Source organism: Corvus cornix, chromosome 15 (genome assembly GCF_000738735.6).
Source record: "Corvus cornix cornix isolate S_Up_H32 chromosome 15, ASM73873v5, whole genome shotgun sequence".
Classification (NCBI taxonomy): Eukaryota; Metazoa; Chordata; class Aves; order Passeriformes; family Corvidae; genus Corvus; species Corvus cornix.
Window position 1 is genome coordinate 279,920 of NC_046345.1, and position 20,286 is coordinate 300,205.

The following is a 20,286-nucleotide window of genomic DNA, read 5'->3' on the forward strand; positions in this document are numbered from 1 at the left end:
TGTCTTCACATTTACTTTGTATTCACTGGCTTCTAGGGAGCAATTCTGCAATTCTTACCAACCTAGGGGAGAAGAAAATCAGACTAAAATACAGTTTCAGACAGCATTATAGTGGAATATACAATATAAACAGAATAGGACATGTTGCAAAGGTTGCTGGGTGAAAGCCAAAGCAGCAAAGGAGATGTGTGATGCTGAAGTGTTCAGAGCCTGTTGAAGTTTTTTAAAGAGCCCCGTTTTCCACCAGAAAATGCTTATTCAGTGGAATTGAGGCATTCTCTTAGCTCTGACAGATCAAGTCCGCTGGAAGAAATCCTTCCAGCCACCCCTTTCTGGGCCATTCTTTCCCTTGGGCCCCACGTGTGGTGGTTGTTCTGGATTGTTTGGCTGAGAGGCTTCACCCGCAGCCTCCTCAGACTGACTCTGGACTCTCCTTGCCACGCCAGAAATATTCACAAACTCTGTTTCCATTCTTCCAATTGTTTTTCTTTTAATTCCCACCTTTGGAAGATTTCTTACTGCTGAAATTTGGTTCTGATACTGAACAAAAGCAATTTCACCCCTTGCCCCTCCTTGCTGCAGTTTTGAAAATGAGGGATTTCTGCAGGATGGAAATTTTGGCCTGGTGTCTATCCTTTCACAAAACTACAGTGAATTTTGATGGAGCAGAGCAGTCAGCAGGCAACCACCGGAGCTGCAGTATGAACATTGGATTGGCAGAGTAATTCTACGGGGGTAAGGTGCACTAAGGTCTTGCTTAACGTGGGAATTGGCATTCCAAATCAGAGTGAGAGAGCCGTGTACTAGGACCATGATCCATCTGCTTATCCTGCTATGCAAGTGAAGCCTCAGAGAGCTTTCTCTGAGTGACCCAATCTAGCAGATATTCTTTTCTCACAGCCTAAGATAGCACTTATTAACTGCATTTCCTCTTTAATTTGTAAAGCTTGATGGTGGTTTGTATCTTACATGGGAAACCTTATGGATTACAATGGAAAACAGAGACCACAATGTGGAGTTATACAGAAATTAGTGGATTTGGAGATGATTTAAACTATTAGCAGTCTGCTCTAAACTAAGAGCACTGGAATGTTTATTCTTTTTGTGTTTTTAGAAGTAATGCAATATTTGGACTTTAAACTTGTTTGGTAGTCTCTAAGCATTATGATTATAGGCTGTTCCCTGACTGAGGTGATAAAGAAATTGCCAAAATATATTTTCTTAGATGAGCAGTCTTTCTTTCTGTCAATGAAATATACTTACCCCTGTAATTTCTCATCTTTAGCCTTTTCTTGCTGTACTTGCAACGGGCTGGAAATCAACTAAGCCCTGAATTGCTTGGATGTTTATTTAGAGGAAAGAAACACTTAAATTTATGTAAATCAAACTATAAAGAGATCAAGAAGCTTGATAACTGTGAAGTGTTGAGAGGATCTCTAAAAATATCAAATAAGCAGCATGTTAAGAGTGCAGCTTTGCAGACACTCAACCTTTCCTTTTCAGGCTATCAAACCAGTCAGCTCAGCATGCAGGGAGTTAATGATAAATGACACTGGCTCTCTGGGGAGGCAGAATAAATGCTAACAGGGTGGTTCAGTGCAGATCTTTTTCTCTGTATAAAGAGCAAAAGGGTTTGTCAGGGGTTTCTGGAGTTCTGGATGCTGGTTGAACAGCGGATTGTGGGCACCCACACTGCAGGAGGCTCCAATCATCCCAACACAGCCAGAACACTTTTATCACGCATGTGGAGAGCATGTTTTTGAAGAAACCTGTCAGAGTAGTTTGTCTCTGAATAGAACTATTTCGAATTATTTCCACTTTTCTGTTTCACAAGGAAGCCAGAATTTTAAAAATTCCATTCATTCCCTAGTTTCTTAATATAGCCATAAACTCTCAGACCTCCAGATACTGATGGAAACAAATTCTGGTAGATCTCTACCAAAATGTTCTCCTTGAGAACACCACAGCAGCTCCTGTGCTGGCTCTGTCCCTGTCCTTGGAAGCTCACTGTTCCTCTAAACATTCACTGATGTCTCTGTACTGGACCTGGGGTTTGGAGTGGGGAGAAGAATGACCCCTGCAACACTGGCAATCACTGTAAAACTTAAGGGAATGAACTTCAACAGCAAATATTTTATCTTCTCGACAAGTAAACACTTCAGAGTTCCTTTCAAAGGGTAATAAAAATGGAGTGGCTTAAAGAAAAGGGGAAAAGAAAAAGGACATATTTTGCGTTTCAGAGATTTGCTGGCAGGTCCTGAGCAGGTGTAAATCAATTCTGTTCCGTTCAAGTCAGGAGACTTCTGGTGATTTATACCAGACAGGAACTTTAACTGTGGTCTACCCATGGAAGGAATGCATTCTATGGAAGCATTTAATTGCTAAAAAAGTAGAGCCAATTTTTACCAAATGTGAAACAGAATCATAAATTAAAGAAATATGAAAATGTAAATGTACATGTGTACGCATTAGGGGAAAGATCATACTGTGCACAGAGGCTCTGCTGGCTAGGTGCACCTGCAGTGCTTTCATTCAGCTGCTGCAGAGGGAGCCCAGGTTAATTAAAAAACTTTTTTCCTCTGTTAAAGAAAAAACTTGTTAATTTCCAGCTTCATTATATTGGGATGACAAAAATCAGTGTCTGGCTGGGATCAGTGAAAGGTTACTTTTCTAACAGAGCTCTATCAGCGGCTAAAGACTCTGTTGATGGAGGGGGTGAATTTATGTGCTTGGAATTGCACTCCTGTGGAATTGATCTGCAGAGGAAAGGGATGTGTTTGAAGGAAATCATGCTGGACACAATGGTTGCTGCGTGAGTGCTGCTTGGCGGGGACTGACCCCTGTAAGGCACAGTGGGACACATAAACCTCGAGGCACTCTAAGCAGGGAACTGAATTCCCTCAGTAATTCAAGCTTGCGGATCAGATTTGGAGCAGGGTGGCAGATTGGATCTGGAGGACAGAGGCAATGACCACACAATTGCAGGTCTCCTCCTAAGGCTTAAGATAACAGACTCTATTATGCTTCGCATTTAGGTGGCAAGGTCGACAAGGTCAAGTTTTTTACTTCATTTGAGGAATGGCAACTTCAGTTGCCTGTAATCTGTCATTTTACCTTCTAGGACTAGCACATTTAACATGATTTCTAGAGTAAATGATTATCAGAACAGACATAATTATTAAACCAAGGATGTGGATATGAGGTTTGAGAGACGGACACGCAAGCCTGCTGTGCTCTCAGTGTAGTTTTGAACATCTGTATGTGTGATACCTGGTCCTCAAACATCCTTAGTAAATGCCAGACTTTCATCAGGCCTTGATCTTTCATTTACTGTTACCACTGAGCAAAAAAATACAAGAGAAGAAAGAAAACTAAATTGTTGTTTCCCATGAATTATTATGAGGAATTAAATGTCGCTGTAACAGTGGCCTCTTCGTAGTGAAACAATAGGGAATCCTGAATGACAGTGGGAGAGACAACAATTTCTCTCATATTAAATGGCCAAAATACTGAATTAATTTTGATTCCAATCTACTTGAAGACTTTAATGAAGGTGGAACAAGCCAAATTACTCAGTATTTTTGAAAGTACTCAGACTGGGCCAAGCTCTGTGCTTGGCATCTGTGCCAGTGCTCTCTTTTTGTTCCAGGTTCCCTCTGTTGTAGTTCACTGCTTGTTTACAAGACCAGACTTCTTTCTTGTGGGCCAATCTTTTATTTTGCTTTCTCAGGCTTGCAGTCTCCCAAGGTAATTGGAATGTATCCTAATTAAGTTTTGTTAGTTTGAAGAGAAGAGGCCATTATATACCTGGGATGGGAAATACTATACAAGGTTCAATAATTATCATTGTGCTGGTTATTAAGCATTTCAGACTGCCTATCTGCTCTATTGACAACCTATTTGCAATCATCATTTTTAGATGAATATTCATAATGACTGTAGAAATATAAAATATGATACTTGGCAACATTTATGCAATTAAATAGACAATTAAATTCTGCTGGTAGTAATGGAAATTAAAATCTTCAGACTGATTAGAAGGTTAGGCTCTATTAATTTTCACCCTCTACACATCTATCCCTGTAGCTCTCTGTCCTCTTCAGATGTTTCAAAGGTGTTCATCTGTGCCCTTGAATTATAGAATAATTTAATGTCTTTTATCATGGTGCAAAATGGCACAACATCTTTAAAAATGAATATATGTTAACAAATCTTACATAAATATCCACATTGATGTCTTAATCTCTCAAATGCAGATGTGAAATTTTTTGTGCAATCACAAGATTTAATAGCTTCTCAATGTGAAGAAAAGTACCCCATTTGAACAAACTAAAAAATGTAAGGAGAGATTAGGCCTATGCTTCTTTGATGGGTAGAAGTTCCATCTGAACAAGATCCATAATTATTTCTCAGTTTCTGAAAGTGCCAAAATCTTGACATTACCTTCTATGTCATTAGTGCATTCCTCCTTTCCCAGCTTTGCTCAGGGCTTCGGTGAGTGTTGGCTGTTGTGGTCTTTTACCACACCTTGCAAAAAGTAATCGAATCCAGCTTCAGTTCTGTGACAGTCTGAAAAAACCCTCAGGCTGTTTGCTCTGCTTCTGAATCTTTCTCACTTTATTTCAGAGACATGGGAGATTTGCAGTAGGATTTTTGCCCAAATGGAGTATTTTATTTGCTGAATTTTTGTTTGTGTTTTACAGCCGTTGTCAGGAAAGAGAAAGAAGGTCAGTGGTAAAAGCTGCCTTAAAATGTTCCTGTCTATTGTATTTCAACAGGCAATATTGCTGCCTTCATTTGGAGTATCCTTCAGAGTGCCAGCTCACCCTTTACATAGCCCTGAGAGTCCATTTATTTCACACATCAATTACACACTTGACATTTTAACACCGTGTCTCTGATTTTAATGGATTTTAGGAACTGCATTATGATTAGAGAGAAATGCTTCATTCAGGAGACACCCATCACTTACATAAAGAATAGAAACATAAATTACAAAATGTTAAAATTAATGTAACTGGAACTCCAGAAAAAATACAAAATACCTGTAGAATTTCCATCTCCTCAGCTGTTTCTCCTGTGCAAGTCCAGAAAATTCTCTACAGCTCTGATATTTGAATCTTTTTTTGAGTTACTGAAAATAGGATTTCCCTCACGGTCACTACATGCTACAGCCTTTAATATTGTTAAAAGGACAGCTCAGAGGAATTAGAAGGGTTCTGAGATCACTGCAAATGTTCTTCTGAGTTAAAGAAATTCTCAAGTGTTAATTTGATGATTTCAGCTTTCCCCTTTGCAAGACCCATCATTTACTTGGAAAGCCATGTGGCTAATGCCTGAAATCATCCTTTTAGGTCTTCCCTCTAAGAAAGTTGTACTGTTTGTTTACTTCTTTCAATAAAATGCTTCAATAGCAAAGATACTTTTCTAGTGTACCAAGAAATTTTTGACTGCTATTTAAATCGCCTCAGTTACAGAATCAATTGACCTACAAGTAATTTTACAACAAATTTGCTGGTATTTGATTAGCAGCTGCATTTCAAAACTTGCATTAATGGAACTTGATAACTGGACTTTCATCCTCTGCTGAGTTTATTAATTTGTGTTAGAACTTCACAGAGGGTTCCCAAATTTGTAGAGAGTGGAGAAGAGAACGTTTGGCAAACACAAACTGTTTCAGTTGGTTGCTATCTAAGGAAAAGACAAATGTATACAAAAAAGCTTAAGAGAAATAGAAGTCAGACACTATTCTATTTATTCTTGCTTCTTCAGGTGGTACTTTAGCTACTTTAGGAAGCTCTTGAGCTGTGAGATTTTTCAGCCCCTATGAGCATTGGTATCGGGAATACTTGACTCCTGTTAAAAAAGCTGGATTCTTCTCAGAAAAATGAGATAAAAAGCAATCTACCCAGTCTGCAGACCAAGTCTAGCCAAGTATTTTCTCTTTGTCATTAATAAGAAAAACAGCGTATATGCAAATTTAATTTTAAGTGAACTGAATTTACTCATGCAAGTGAGAAACAATTCATCTCTCTGGGACGTCTGTCTCTATGGCATGAGCCTTTATGTCTGAAATATGTGTATTAGTGTCAGTTGCTCTGGGCAGAAGGGAATGAATTTCCATGGAATAATTCCATTTAACCTCTCTGTACGTGTCATCTCTTATTTAAGATATTTTGCATATTCCTCTCGAAGTGTCCGTAGAAAATAAGAACCCATTATCACTTCATTCCAGGGAAATTATGACTGGATTTCTGAGAGTGTCTTAGGCTGGACTGGAAGTCACAATGCTGTGTTTGATTAAGTCTGCTTAATAACACCAGTGTGGCACTTGGCCTGCATTAGGGCTTCAGACCTTGCCCTGGCAGTCTACTAACAGGTGTCTGAGAGCCTCACTGCAAATAAAATCACGTTGCAAAGGAAAAACACCAGGACACAGTTCTGACCCCAATTCTCACCCCCAACAGGGATGGGGAGATGGTAGAACAAAGGTCTATCCTGAACCATGATCATTAAGAAGCTGTTCAGAAAGCAGCTCACTGTCACAATTCATTTCCCAGCACTCCCAGCTCTGACTAGAGCCGCCTGGGTGAGTGATCCCAGCACTTTTGAAGGTGTAGGGCTTGTTTTCTGATAGTTTAAATTAATCTGTTTGGCTGAGACCTAACAGGGACTAGGAGTGCCCAGACAGTCAATTACCTGGTCTCAGAAGAAAACATGTTTACTGATCATTGCAGATGTGGTGGCATCTCACTGCCCATTGTGCTAATTAATTGCACTACCCAGGGTTTTGGGACAGGAGATACACATATGACCATATATTGCTGCCTTGCCAGCTATCAGTATCTCCAGCTAAAGGATCAGGAGGGTATATGGGATATCACTCTTAAGACTTTCAACTGAAAAAAAAATTGTCTCAGAAGATGAGAATCTGTTTCTGATGTGAAATACCCTCTTTTTTTTTCCCCCTGCTGGAATTACTTCTGACTTATGAATGAAAATGAGAAGTTTTATGGTGTTGCTGTTTAATGTACTTAAATTCTGGTATGACAGACTACACTATCACTACAGGAGGTAAATTAAATCCTCATCAAAGTGTTATGCAGAGCCTCTGGGCTGGGCTATGTAGGACATAGTGCATAAATCGTATCGCTTGGCCCAAGGCACTATAAATCATCTACACGTCTGGGTGCAATTTCCTCTGTATTTTCCCTAGCTCCAAGGTGTAAATACAGAAGATGAGCAGAAAGTTACTGGTTTATGCAGCATTGGCCTCAAGACTCAAACCAGCATGTGATTCACTTGGAAGTCACAAGGAATTTTAGAAATAAATTTGGAGTCCAGTGGCTATCCAGTTTTGGAGTGCTTAAGGTGCATTCAAATCCAATTTTCAGTACTTAGAAACGTATTGAAAATGAAAGTTGCAGTTGTCTAAAATTCATTTGCAGGTGTGGGATTATCCAGGAAAATAGTTTACTAGATTTCAGTACGGCTGTGGCTACAGGTGCCTATTAGAGGTAAAACAGGGCACATAATGCACCATCCAAACATTTACTCATGTTGTCCTGCAACCTCCCATGTGGCTCAAACCCTATGGATGAGGATGGGTGCAAAGCAATTTCTGTTTGTTGTGTCTCTGCAATGAGATATTTGCATAGAATTCTGAATTATTTATATATTCTCTTCCAAGCTGCAGTATAGGTACATAGATTATGTCTAGGACCATATATATGAATATTGGGGATGCCTTGGTGGCTATAAATTCATAGGGTCACATATTGATCTTTTGATTTAGTTATGTGGAGTTTTATCGAGTAAATGCCACAGTGAGAAGTTAAGGGAATAAACTACTATCTTTATTAAGAGTATCTTGATGTCAACTTGCAAAGGGAACTGTGCTGTTAAACCATTTTTTCCCTATTTTTTTTTCCAGAGGAAGAGTGCTGAGTTGTAATAAAATACTGTCTTTAAAAAAACCTAAGACAACCCCTCATCTCTTCCCACAAACTGGGAAAACGTGGGGCCATCAATATGTTCAAATATTCATACAGAGCAGATTTTTTCCGCTAAATCTAGGTAATTATCCTCCCTTGTGATGCATCTAATTGATGTTACACTTACAGTAATAAACACCAGGTGCATGTTATCTTGCACTGATATTTAGAAACTCTACCGAGGTGTTGTGCCTGAAGGTTTACAGGCAGAAGTAAAAATACAACAGGCAAGCAGGGGAAAGAAAATAATGAAACGTTCTTGGTGAAATTTACTTTCTTGCAGTTTTCAGCTCCAAGTACCTGTTCACTATTCCCTGTGCCGCTTCATCTGTGATGAGTGAAGCTGTTGTGTCCATGGCTGGGAATTAAGACACAGACACTGCCCACACTGCTGTGATTTCTGTAACTGCTGAACTGTAATGATCTGAGGGTCCATCCTTTCAAGGAACACAGGATATGTCCTCAGAGATGATTTAAAATGCAAGGTGTGATTACCTTTCTGTACTGATAGGTTTTTGTAAATGTTTATAAAGTGCTAGACTCGAGCTGCAGTTAGAATCTATTAACTGATAACTGTCCAATTTTTAGAATGTAGATAATGAAGGAGAGAAATGGCTCTGTGCTGATATCACTTCATGTAATTACACAACTTCCTGGTGCGTGTTTCTTTCCCTAAATGGCTGTAAATCTGACAAAGACATACACCGTTGCTTGTAGCAGGAATTATTCCCTTGGACAATATTTTGAAGGAACCAATACAGCACAGAATTACTGAATTTTCAGCACATTGAGACTGAACAATGGCCATTGCCAAGCACTCTCCTGCGTACTTACAGAGGATAAACCAAGAAGAGAACAAGAATCTAATTTTTATAAATATGAAGTAGCAGTTTAATATAGTGAGCACTTAGCACTTTAAACGTTTTTGAAGTCCTGCTGTCTGAAGACACTGAGTCATCACACAGAATTACTGCTGGTCCTAGCGTTGCTTTGACTAGTTTCTCAACAAGTCTAGGATAAATTCCTTCAGGTTCTCTGTGTATCTGAACATGTAAGCTGTTCCTGGTTCTGGTCTTTAGGCTGTTTTTCTGTTGAAATGAGCACAAAAAATACCTGGGTCTTTGTGGGAAGGTGAGATAGTAAATAACTTGAATCCTTCTGTCTTCTCTGTTGTCTCACATTTGCTCTCAGTTTCTTTAGATAATCTCTACCTTTTCTATCTCATGGGACTGAAAGTACCTCTTTCCTGTTATCTCTGGTATTCCTTGCCAGCAATAACTCCCTTTTAACCTTTGTTTTTCTGATTGTATACCTGTCTAGTTCTATAATGTCTGTCCATTTCTCTTTTATGCCATGTTCCTTTTAGATCTGTAAGTTCTTTAAAGAGTCATGCCAAGTGTTTTCCCTCTGTGGCAGACTCCTTTGCCTTTGTGTTTTTAACAGAGTCTGTTTTAATAGCTGCCAGTTCTTCTGCACTTCTTTTTCCCTTAGAATGTCTTCTCAAAAGATCCAGCCTACTGTCTCTGTGAATCTGCTGAATGTCACTGTTCTCATGAAATAGAGAACTCAGACATTTCCTGATTCCCCTCCCAAATTTCTTTCTACTTCCAAATTCTTACTTAGCTTCTCCTTATGAGTTAGAATCAAATTCATGCCCCCAGTAACTTCCTCTGCCATCTGGACAAATGACTATCCCTGCAATACAGCAAATGCCTTCTGGGCAGCCTGCATTTTCCAAACATTTTTCAAGACATAGTTTGGGAATAAAATCTGTCTTTACAATTTTGTCCTTTAGATTTATTTATTAACTATAATTTGGTGTGACTTTCCTCTTTATGTGCTGGTAACTTGCAGTATACTAGACCCTTTCAATGATATTCTCTAACTTTTTGGAGAATGAGGAATGCTTGAGGCTCAATTTACAAAGAATGACTCACCTTTCACTCAGTGTTTTTACAATTAAGCAGACAAGACAGCCTCAAAGTAAGAGTCAGTATCATTGTCATCCTTATTTCATAAAGGGGACTTCAGACACAGTGATTGTCCATAGGTCATTTTTTATATCTGTGGAGGTCTTGAGAATTTCATTAAATCTTCTTAATTCTAGTCCAGTATCTAAGTGACAATTAGTTTTTTCTTGTATTAACCTAGTTCTAGTTCAGTTTTAACAGTTACTCAAGTTCTTTGTCATCCAATTTTGATATAATTTTGTTAATTGCCTCACTTTTAGGGGTTTTTAAGCCTTATTGAAGAATAAATTGCCTTCTTTAAGGGTTTCTTCAGAAAGACATTATGGATATAAAGGTAAAGAAAGTGTGGATGAGATTTAAGGAAATCAGAAATGGTAATTTTTGCTTCAAATGTTTATATAGCCAATTTACCCACCCACAGACATTTTATATAAGTATATGTATGCATGGATGGATGGATGTATTCAGTTTTACATACATACCTCTTGGTTTCCCAGCCATCAGTTTAGATAATAGTGATAAATGTCATTTATGCAGTTACTGTGTGGTCTGAGATGTGAATAATGTATTCTAAGTCTTGCTTCTCACAGTTACCAAGTGGAAAAAGAGAGAACAGGGCAGACAGGGCCACAGCTCTCAGGGTCAGGGTTCCATCCCTGCAGGAAGGATGGAAGGAGAGAAATATTCACGAATCTCTGCCACTCACACTGTTAAATCCTGCACAGCCCTCAGGTGGCTGCATCCTGTGCTCCTACACTTACCTCTAGAAGGAGCTACCTTGCACTCGGACCAAATCACCCTGGTTTTCTTTCCTTGTTTGGTAGTTTTTTTCTTGTAAAGATTGCACACATAATCCTACCCTGCCTCTTTCAAATCCAGAGCCTCTGGTTCCCCTCCACAGCAAAAGGAGCCCTGCTGACTCTGCAAACCTTGTGTAGAGGGGAGCCTGATGTACTTTTCAATGCTGGTGGATGAGATAAAACTATTTAACCTCTTTTCTATACCCCATGAGATTGGTCCCTGTAGTGACTCAGCAGGTATTCCTGTTCATAATTAGTATCTATAATAAACAAATGAAGAACTGCCCAGAGAATCAAAGTTTTACTCCCAAGCAGCACTGAATTTCGCTCATCCAACTGCCAAAACATAAATAATTGAAAAATTAATTTCCTCTACCAGTGTAAATGTTGAGAATTAAACAGCTGCAGAGATGGGAAAGCAGAAGGACAGAGAAGAAAAGGTAGAAGGGGATGTTCATAATAGCTGGAGACTGAGAGCAGTGGCCAAAGCCAATCAACCAAAGAGATCTGTCAGTGTTTCTGGTCCTTAAAAAGCACTGTTTTTGTTTTTCCATGTTAGAATTTCTGCTGAATATTGGGTGACAAATATGCCATTGGCTTGTGTAACTGCTACTGCAAATTGCAGCTACAGGCTAAGAGATTTTTCACCTGGCAACACAGGAGTTCAAAGCAAAGGGATGTTTTCTTCCACAAAGAAGTTAAAATAACGCAAGGATAAAATGAATAGCATGCAGATGGTTCTGTAAAGTGCCACCCCACTGGACAGCCCAGTGTCTCCCAGTCCTTTAGCTGAAGCCAGCTGTATAGAACAACACACTGTATTTTAGAAGTCAAATATGACATCTCAAATTTGGAGCTGTTCATAGCTGTGTTGAAATAGATAAGGGAACAGGAAACAGAGGAAAGAAAATATTTTCTACCTTTTGTTTTTTGCAGGAATAATCATTTGCCTGCCCACAGCAACATTTCCTCCACACTGGTTCAGCTGTACCTGGTGAGTACAAGACTCCCTACTCCAGTATTTTTTACCACTCTTCTCCCCTGTGGGGATATGAAGTTCAGCTGAAGTCTAGAAGGAAAAAAAGATCTGTAGTTGTATGACAGTCTCATGCTGTGGTAGTTTATACCAGGAAAATGGAAACTTTGCAGGCATGGCATTTATTCTGCATCATTCCCAGGGTTAAATACAGTAAGCATGTAAGTTGAACAATTAGATTAATGAATATTGTCAGTGTTATTTTAGTAATTTAATATAAAATGTAGAGGGGGCGATGACTGTGGAATGATTCATTTCTGATGCACACCCACAAATTAGCATTCTTTGTGTTTGCTTTTGTTTGTGTAATTTTGCACTTCAACAGAGAATTATAAACTGTAATTGCTTCACAACTGAAAATATAGATGCTCAGTGACCTCCTCACTGCATGGCAGAACTGTGCTAGAAAATTTCCTTTCACTTCTTTATGTCCTTTAGAAAACAGAAGATCAAGGACTCAGAGTTCTCAATGTCATTTAAATGATGTATACAGCAAGAGTGCAGTGAGGTCCAGATAGTCTACCTAGGCTTCTGCAGTTTGGAGTAGAGATACTTAAAGAAATGAGGTTGGACTGAAATGCGGTGGTTGAAGTTCAGGAAATTTTCCTGGATTGCAGGGTAAGATGCCTGGATCCTGCACATGAGCCATGTTCTGACTGGAGCTTATGAGCTTCTGTGCAAGTGTTCACTTAGCATTTACAGAACCTTTCAGTGCAACATATTGGAACTGAATTCGTTTGGATGGTCCAAATTTATCTGGGAAATACTTGGATATTTAATATGTGCAATTCACATCCTGCTACAGATTTACTGCCACCAGCTCCTGGATCAGCTCAGGTGTGTGTTCAACACTCTTTGCTGTGACTGCAGCATGGATATCGTGCTCTGTCCAACAGGAAGAGCAGTGCTCCCCTCCTCAGCAGGGTTGCAGCAAAGTGAGGAACATGGTTAGGTGTGTTGGTTCACTAAGAAAGAGTAGCTGGATGGATCCTAGCATAAATTGTGTAATTCCTAGGAATCTCAGTTCCTGGTAGTCTTACCTCTCTTCAGACACCAAGGTCTGTCAGGTCAGCTCATTTGTGGGTGACTGGGAGACACTGGAGTAAGTGTTCTGTACAGCTGCACTCCAGATCTTTTGGCTGTAGGACATAAAATTCGCACCCATTGTGCCACGCACTACATGTCTGTTTTCAGATCAGGCATTATGAAATATTAGAATGCCATGCAGCAGTATTCATAGATATGAGGATTTATATGTATGTGCTGAACATTTGAGGTTCTTGTCTATGGCTTTTGTAAGTTTGGTTTTGCTCTCTGATTGCCTTTGGAGTATCTGCAGGGTTTTCTTGCATTTCTTGCAGGGAATTTACATTTTAAATTGCCTGTGATGTGCTCTCTTTCCACTGCTCTAATTTCTCAATGTCATTTTGCTTATTAGCATTTTTTTGATACAAGTTAAAGTACTTTGCTCCTTTTTAACCACGCAGCTTTCATATTGCCCAAACATCTATTTACCTTCCAGTATGCTTTAGTATGCCTTTTTATAGGCAGATATTTAGTTACCAGTTGTTCCCTTCATTTGCAGACTAGCTTATTTTGTCTAAATATTTCTCCTTTTTAATCTTTATATTTCAAGGAAAATGGGATGACACATTCTATCTGAATTTCTCTCATTATGAAGTTTATTTTAATTGACACAGCTCTTCACTGAAAACCAGAAGATTTGTTTCCAGCTCATGCTCTTCTCCAAGGTGAGCTGGAGGGGATGGTGTCCACCCGCTGCCACAGCCTGGCCCTCCTGCAGGGAACCCCACACAGCACCAGCCTCCAGCCCAACTCTTTCATCTTCCTTGGCTTCTCTAATTCGGGTTTCTGTGTAATGTTTATTTCTGGCCACCACTGCTCACAGGCACTTCGATCCTGGAAAAATCTCTTGGGAAAAAAGCCAAGCACAGAACACCATCACAGCCACTGTCTGTCTTAGTGACATTGAACAGCTTTTCTAAAATTAAACAAGTGTCTTGCACAATTTAGTTCCAGACAAGGCTTCCGAAGATGGAGCTTATGTCAGACACTCTTGACTCGTAGCCACCTACCTAGGTGATGTTGCCTTCTTGCCATTCTTTGATGACTTATTTAGAATTTAATTTACAGCAAACACGATGCAGGATTTTTTAAAAAACTATTCTTGGAGGAATTTGAGTGTTTCTTCCCTTTAGCCAAGTAAGCACTGATGCAAATTCACAGGTGTAAGCATTCTTGAGGTTGGTATCTACTCTGTTGGCTGTGAATCTTTGTGACTGCTAACTGTGTTCTGATGAAATACTTGTGATTGCACCTTTGGGAACAATTCCTATTTTGGGGGACTTTAAAGCGCAGACTGAAACAAATGGAATTTTTTTTAGTGTTTCAAAATGCTACTGTTAATGACGGTCTAGAGATGTTAATTTTCACTCTCAGTGGATTAAAGAAATTTACAGAAGAAAATGTTCTTTCTGTTGGAGAAGGAGGGGCAAGGAAGACATAAAGACATATCAAGCCTTTGTCCTGAAAAGTTCAGATTTATGCCATTTATGAACATAACTTTTACACTGACTGTTTCTCTTCTACTGAATTGAATTAGTCTCCCCAGTATGGTTAAAAGAGCACCATTTTATAGCTGCGAACTGCAGCCTGTTCTGTGCACAAACTTGCATTAATGGCTGAACAATCTCTAAGATATATTTGTTATTTCTTCGTTGGATGTCAGCAAAAATCAGTTTGTAAGAATGACTTTTATTATTCCTAGCAGGTTACAATTCCATAATTTTTGCTCACATGCTCACGCAGTTGAAGGCAATACCTGTTTCCATTACAAATGAGAGGGAGGAGAGGCTTATATGAGGGTTCTTGTGTCCTAAATTTCATTTTAAGTGAGTCCTAGAGTTGTAAAGATTGTTAGGTAAAGAATTTACATTATATCTATATATTTAGATTTTAACTCTCATACACGGCTGTTGGTTTTCCTCGTGTCTTCTCAATAAGGCAGTGCTCAGTGGGAGAGTGAGTTTCAGTGACTGGTTGCTGGGGTCAAAAGAAATTCATTTTCATTGTACGGATAAGGAAGGAGCTGTGAGCTCTTGCTAAAACCAGGTGAAGTTAGGGGTACTGGTTGCTTACACAGTGTGCACTTGTACAGTGTTACAGTAGACATTGCAAGATTAACAGTTCCTGCTGTTTTTCCACACCTTTGGGGATTCCTGTGTCATGTCTGTTATCACTGGTCACTGTCAAGGGCAAAAGGGACAATGACTTCTTGCATTTTGATTCATTTCAGAGAAGGTATTTCTTATGAGCATCAAGTACCTGATACAGCTAATTTAATATATCTCACAGATGGCTATAACTCTCCAGGACACCCAGGTATTCTGAAGTTTGGGTTTGTTTCATTTGTGAGGTCGCTGCTCTCTTAATTTGAGCTTCTGACTCAAATCCCAGATGAAGCTGAAGAATTCTTACCTCTATTAAAGTTCAAAACCTGCAATTATTATTAATACTGTTGATTTTACCTTTCCTCAGAGAAGCTGCTCCTCAGTGCTGGTGATGCTATCCTGGATGCTGCTCTCTAACGTCCTCTTTTGTAAAATCTTAGAATGGAGATCTTGGCTAGGACCTCTTCTCATCTGGGTTTTCTTTACTCTGTCACCAGATCATGCATTAGAAGCTGCCTCATTCGTTTTGCCTTCAGGAGTGCTGGCAAGGGTTGGTGTCACAGGTCTGATTTTCATTAGTAATGAACCTTAATGATATTTTCGTCCTCTTCCTTTTCTTTTCTTTTCTTTTTATTTTCTGAGAGTCTGGCAGGACAAGTGCCCATGATCAGCTTGTACACACAGCCATTGCAGAGATTTCACTAGGAAACACATAGAAATAGGAAATAGTAAACGCAATGGAGTTCTGTTACTCTATTAATATGCATGACAGGAGCTGTTTCCTGAGGCATATCTTTATTTTAATAGAGTAATTTAGAGTATTTTTGAAAACATATGCAATTAGCATTGATTTTTTTTTTTTTACCATGACACAAGGTGCATAAATGAGAGCCTGAGGTGTACTCTTCTTGTATTGCTTGGGAAAGTGCTCCAACATATGCACTTCTCTTTGTTTCAGGTGGAAAATGCTTTGTGCAAGCTCACATGGATGTCTCCTTACTCTCACTTTACCACAGTGGTGATTAATGTACTTTCTGAACCAGTGAGATACTCACATTGCTACAAATCTTTTTTATTCCTGCTACTTTCATTAGGTATCTGTGCCCCATTGTGATGTACATCACATTAAATTTTCAAGTTGCTTTGTTCATATATTAAAATTAGCTGTTCATATATAGAATTAGCTTGCAGAGGTTCCCAATCAGTTGTGCCTGCGGTTTGGATCTCAGGAAGCTGTTTTTGCCCGGCTCCTCTCCAGAACAGGGTAGCAGACCACAACAGCATTGCCCTGGCAGCTGGTCCCGTGCCTGCGCCGTTTGTGCCTCTGTTTGAGGCAGTGATGCTCCCTCTCGGAGCTGCTCTCTGGGGCTTCTCCCCAGAAAAGGGAGCTGGGCAAAGCCTTCTCCCCCCAGTTTGAAGGGAGAAGGAAGGCAATGGATTTTTCAGAACAGCTTCCAAATGGGACTGACATGGAGCAGACCACCCCGCCCACCCCAAAGTTACATTTTCAGGAACTTGTTTTGGGGGAATTAGGCTGTAGAACACAGAGTTCTTCTGAAAACTGAACGGGAAAATCATGTGGTGTCACCTTGGAGTGGTATTTCATAGAGTGACTCTCAATGCTGGTCTGGCTTTCCCAGCGACTCTACAAATTGCTTTTGCAAGCAGAAATTTATTGCATATGTGTGAGGTAGCTCTCTTATTTTTCCCTTCCATCACTCCCCCAATTCCTCCCCAAAACAGATGTTGCTATAAACTGATATGTCATTTGATCATGAACTTTTCTTAATGATTGTGGTGGCATTTCTAATATTTCTTAGAGGCAAGTGCATCAGCTGCCAAATGTAATTGTTTCACTAAGGCAACGAAATACATTTTACCACAGAAACAGTACAGCTGTGATTTCATGATTGTTGCTACCCTTGTTCCACTGCAGAGCTGGACAATTGGTCTGGTCAGTTCTAGACATAGACACAGTTCTAGAATATCTCTGGATATTCCCCATTCCTAATCCCAGGGTCCTACAAAACTCACTGCTATGTGCTTTTTGTTATTCATGTTGAACAAATGTCCCACAAATCTGGACTACTCGGCTACACTAACTTGTCAGGAGACACTTTTACTTTATTTTTTGTCCTATTATAAAATAAATACAGCCCTAAGCATCATTCTGGGGACCAATCATAGTGTGGCGTTAGTAGTGATGTGTTTAATTCTAAATACTAATTAACACAAAAACATTGCTGAAATTATGTCTGTTGCTGAGCCAGCTCCCAACAGTTGTACAGTTTAAACTCTTGATTCCAGCCAGCTTAGCAGTAGCCTGTAGGAAACAAAGAAGTGGTAACTAAAATTGTTTCAATTTCTAGAACGGGCCTTTGAGGACTGAGAGACAAGACTGATATATTTACATATGTAAGTAATTACAGTGAACAAGCATTTCCAGTTTGGTTTTAGCACACATACGTGTGAGGCATTCAATGTGTACAACCATCTGTATTTTTCCAAATTCAATCAGGTGATAAAATGTCTGCAGTCAGAAAAAGCTTTTACTTATTACATTGTCTCTGGGGAAAGGAGTGTCTGATAGAAGATTCTTACTTCATTTGGCTGCTGTTGAGTCATCCAGCTGATGTTTTTGAATTTGCACTAGACTTGAACCTGGTACTGAAACAATGAAATGTTTGCTCATAAAAAAAGGAGAAAGAGCATGTGGAAAATTTTGTTTTACGACAGTGAGACAAATGCCAGTAAACTGAAATTGTGGCAGGAAATGTAGCTTTCTTAGAAAAGGAAAAATAAAGGAAGAGACACTGAATTGGATCTTGAATCTTCTAGGCTTAATGTTTTAAACGTAAAGCCCTGAGAATGTATGACTGTATCATTTTACATATCTCAAACCAGCATTTTCTTGTCCCACAAATAGAGACCTTTTCCTGGTATTGAATTGTTTTTTTCTATTTCTCAGTGACTCAGATTCCTTGTTTGCATCTATATCTGTCTAGCTGTCTCAGGACATGAGGTCTCATTTCTGAAAGAGCAGATATATTTTCTTGCAAATATCACTGTGGAATTTTGAAAGTGATGTTTACCCATGTCAGCTAGGTAAAAGCACTAAGAAATGGCTATCTTGGTGTTCAATTGAGTTAGTGGTAAAAAAATCCCACAAAATACTTCCTGTAATATATATAATTTGTTGTAATGATGAATTTATGGATGAAAGAAAATTTGGATAAACTTAGACATATAATTTATCCAATAAGCAGCTAATCCATAATGAGTGCAACATGCCCCAGGAGAGGACACCGCAAAGTATTTCCCATGTTAACAAACTAGTGACGTTATTTGGCCTTTTCAATTTCTTCAGTTATCCTGATTTACTTTTGACAATTCACTTAATCAAAGAAAATTACCCCTTTTGAATTTTCTTTTCAGCCTACTATTCACTGGTGATATTAAACAGAAACTAAGTATATTAACTGCAGCAGTCAGTTTTCAGAATTAAGAGTATTAGTGTGTTTGTTTTGCCAGGCTGCTATTTCTCTTGGATTCTTTGTACTCTGAGGAATGAAAGTGTTATGGCAACTTTACATCAAAAAAGACTTTGGAGTTCTTACCTCTATCTACACATGGTGAAATGCATAAATGTGGGTGTTTGTGCCCCCTTTCCCATGCCGGGCCTGGACAGAACTGCAGGAAGCTGACCACCTCCATCCAAAAGGCAGCTCAATGTCTTTTGAACTTCCCTCCAAGACTAAGCTTTGACCGTCTTCCCCTGTGGGCTTTCATACTGTGAGACTTGATTCACTTCTTCCTGATTATTCAGATAACTGCTCAGATTATTCAGGCAACCTTAAAAAACCCATACCAGCAATTTGGACTGCTTTCATCCCTTTTTTGAGAGGTCTTAGAGGACTACTCAGAAAAATGGGTCAAATCTCAGAAGACAATTAATGAGTCAGGGAGTGACCCAGTTCAGAGAAAAGAAAAACAGTAATGGAGCCCAAAGAAGCTATCCAAAAGAGAACATTTGTCTATACACCATTCCTTACACCAACTATTAAATAATCCTTCATTCAGATTAAATATTAAATTGGTGATTAGCACAGTCATCTCAATTTTAGAGATATAAAGAAGTTCATACATCTGAAGTGCTTTAGTGCATTGAAGGTTTAAAAAGTTCAAAAGAAAAAAAATTATTGCCTGAAAATAAATTCCTCACCAGTGCTGTATGTCTTAAATCTTCTATTGGTCAGGAAGCAATAGTGATTAATCAGGGGATCTGTGTTTGGGGTGATGAGTATGGGCGGGCAGTGAGGGAGAGGGGTTTCTGCAGTGATGCCTACGAGAAATGAAAAGTAAATCTTTTAAAAGCCATATGGGGCATAATTTTCATTTGAATAATTTTTCCTGAGATTGGCACTCTGGAGAAGCAACTGTTTCATCCAGTTCTGCATGATCTGAATGTGTGTGATCGTAAATCAGCCTTCCCGTCATCACCTGTTTCCCAGATAACAACTGTTTACAAAATGATCCATCTTTTCCTGAAAATACTTTCATTTAAATGATTCATAGGAACATGCTTACTATAAGGAAATGTTTACACGAATTTGTACCATTCATTATGATTCATTGGCTTTCATTTGGAGTCAGAATGAAAGTAAACTTTGGAATGAGTCATGGAGGAGATGCTCCATTTTCTGGCCAGCCCCAGGGTGGCCATCAATAATTCACAATCATGCTTTAGAACTTCTGGTAAATTTTTCTTGCAACAACACTGCAAGTTGGATTCAGGTGTCTGTAATAAATAGAAGGCAGAAGCAGAGGTGTTGTGTGTTATGTGGCTTGCTCAGGACTGACACAAGAAGGAGCTGCAAGCAGAGCAGGCCCAGACTGAGGTGACAGGTGACGTGCCCTCAGCTGAGAGATGACAGTTAACAGGAAATGTATTGCTAGAAGGATAAGTCTCGGTCACTCCAAGGGGGTAGCTGGGTTGTAGTGTTAAAAATGATAATAATTTAGCGTCTGGGAGGGGAAGGGATGTGGAGTGTTTGGACAATGCTCTCAGGCACACGGTTTGATTGTTGGGGTGGTCCGGGAGGTGGAATATGATGATCCTTGTGGATCCCTTCCAACTCAGGATGTTCTGGGATTCTCTCTTCTCACTAATTCAAATGTATCCTTGGACTGTGTCATTTCAAAATGGGGTCAAGTACAGAGAAAGACACAAAGCAGTTGGAGAAAAAGAAACTATAAATATGACTTGTTTCATTGTTCTGATAACATCACAGTTCT

At 39.3% G+C, this 20,286-nt stretch overlaps 1 long non-coding RNA gene across 1 annotated transcript in view; it reads left to right on the forward strand.

Annotated features, from left to right (window-relative positions):
• The window catches only part of LOC120410835, a 208,878-nt gene that overhangs the window by 72,400 nt on the left and 116,192 nt on the right, over positions 1-20,286 (forward strand). Inside the window, exon 3 of the long non-coding RNA XR_005603176.1 lies at positions 11,701-11,758. This is a non-coding gene — a long non-coding RNA (uncharacterized LOC120410835). The remainder of the gene's footprint in view (positions 1-11,700; positions 11,759-20,286) is intronic.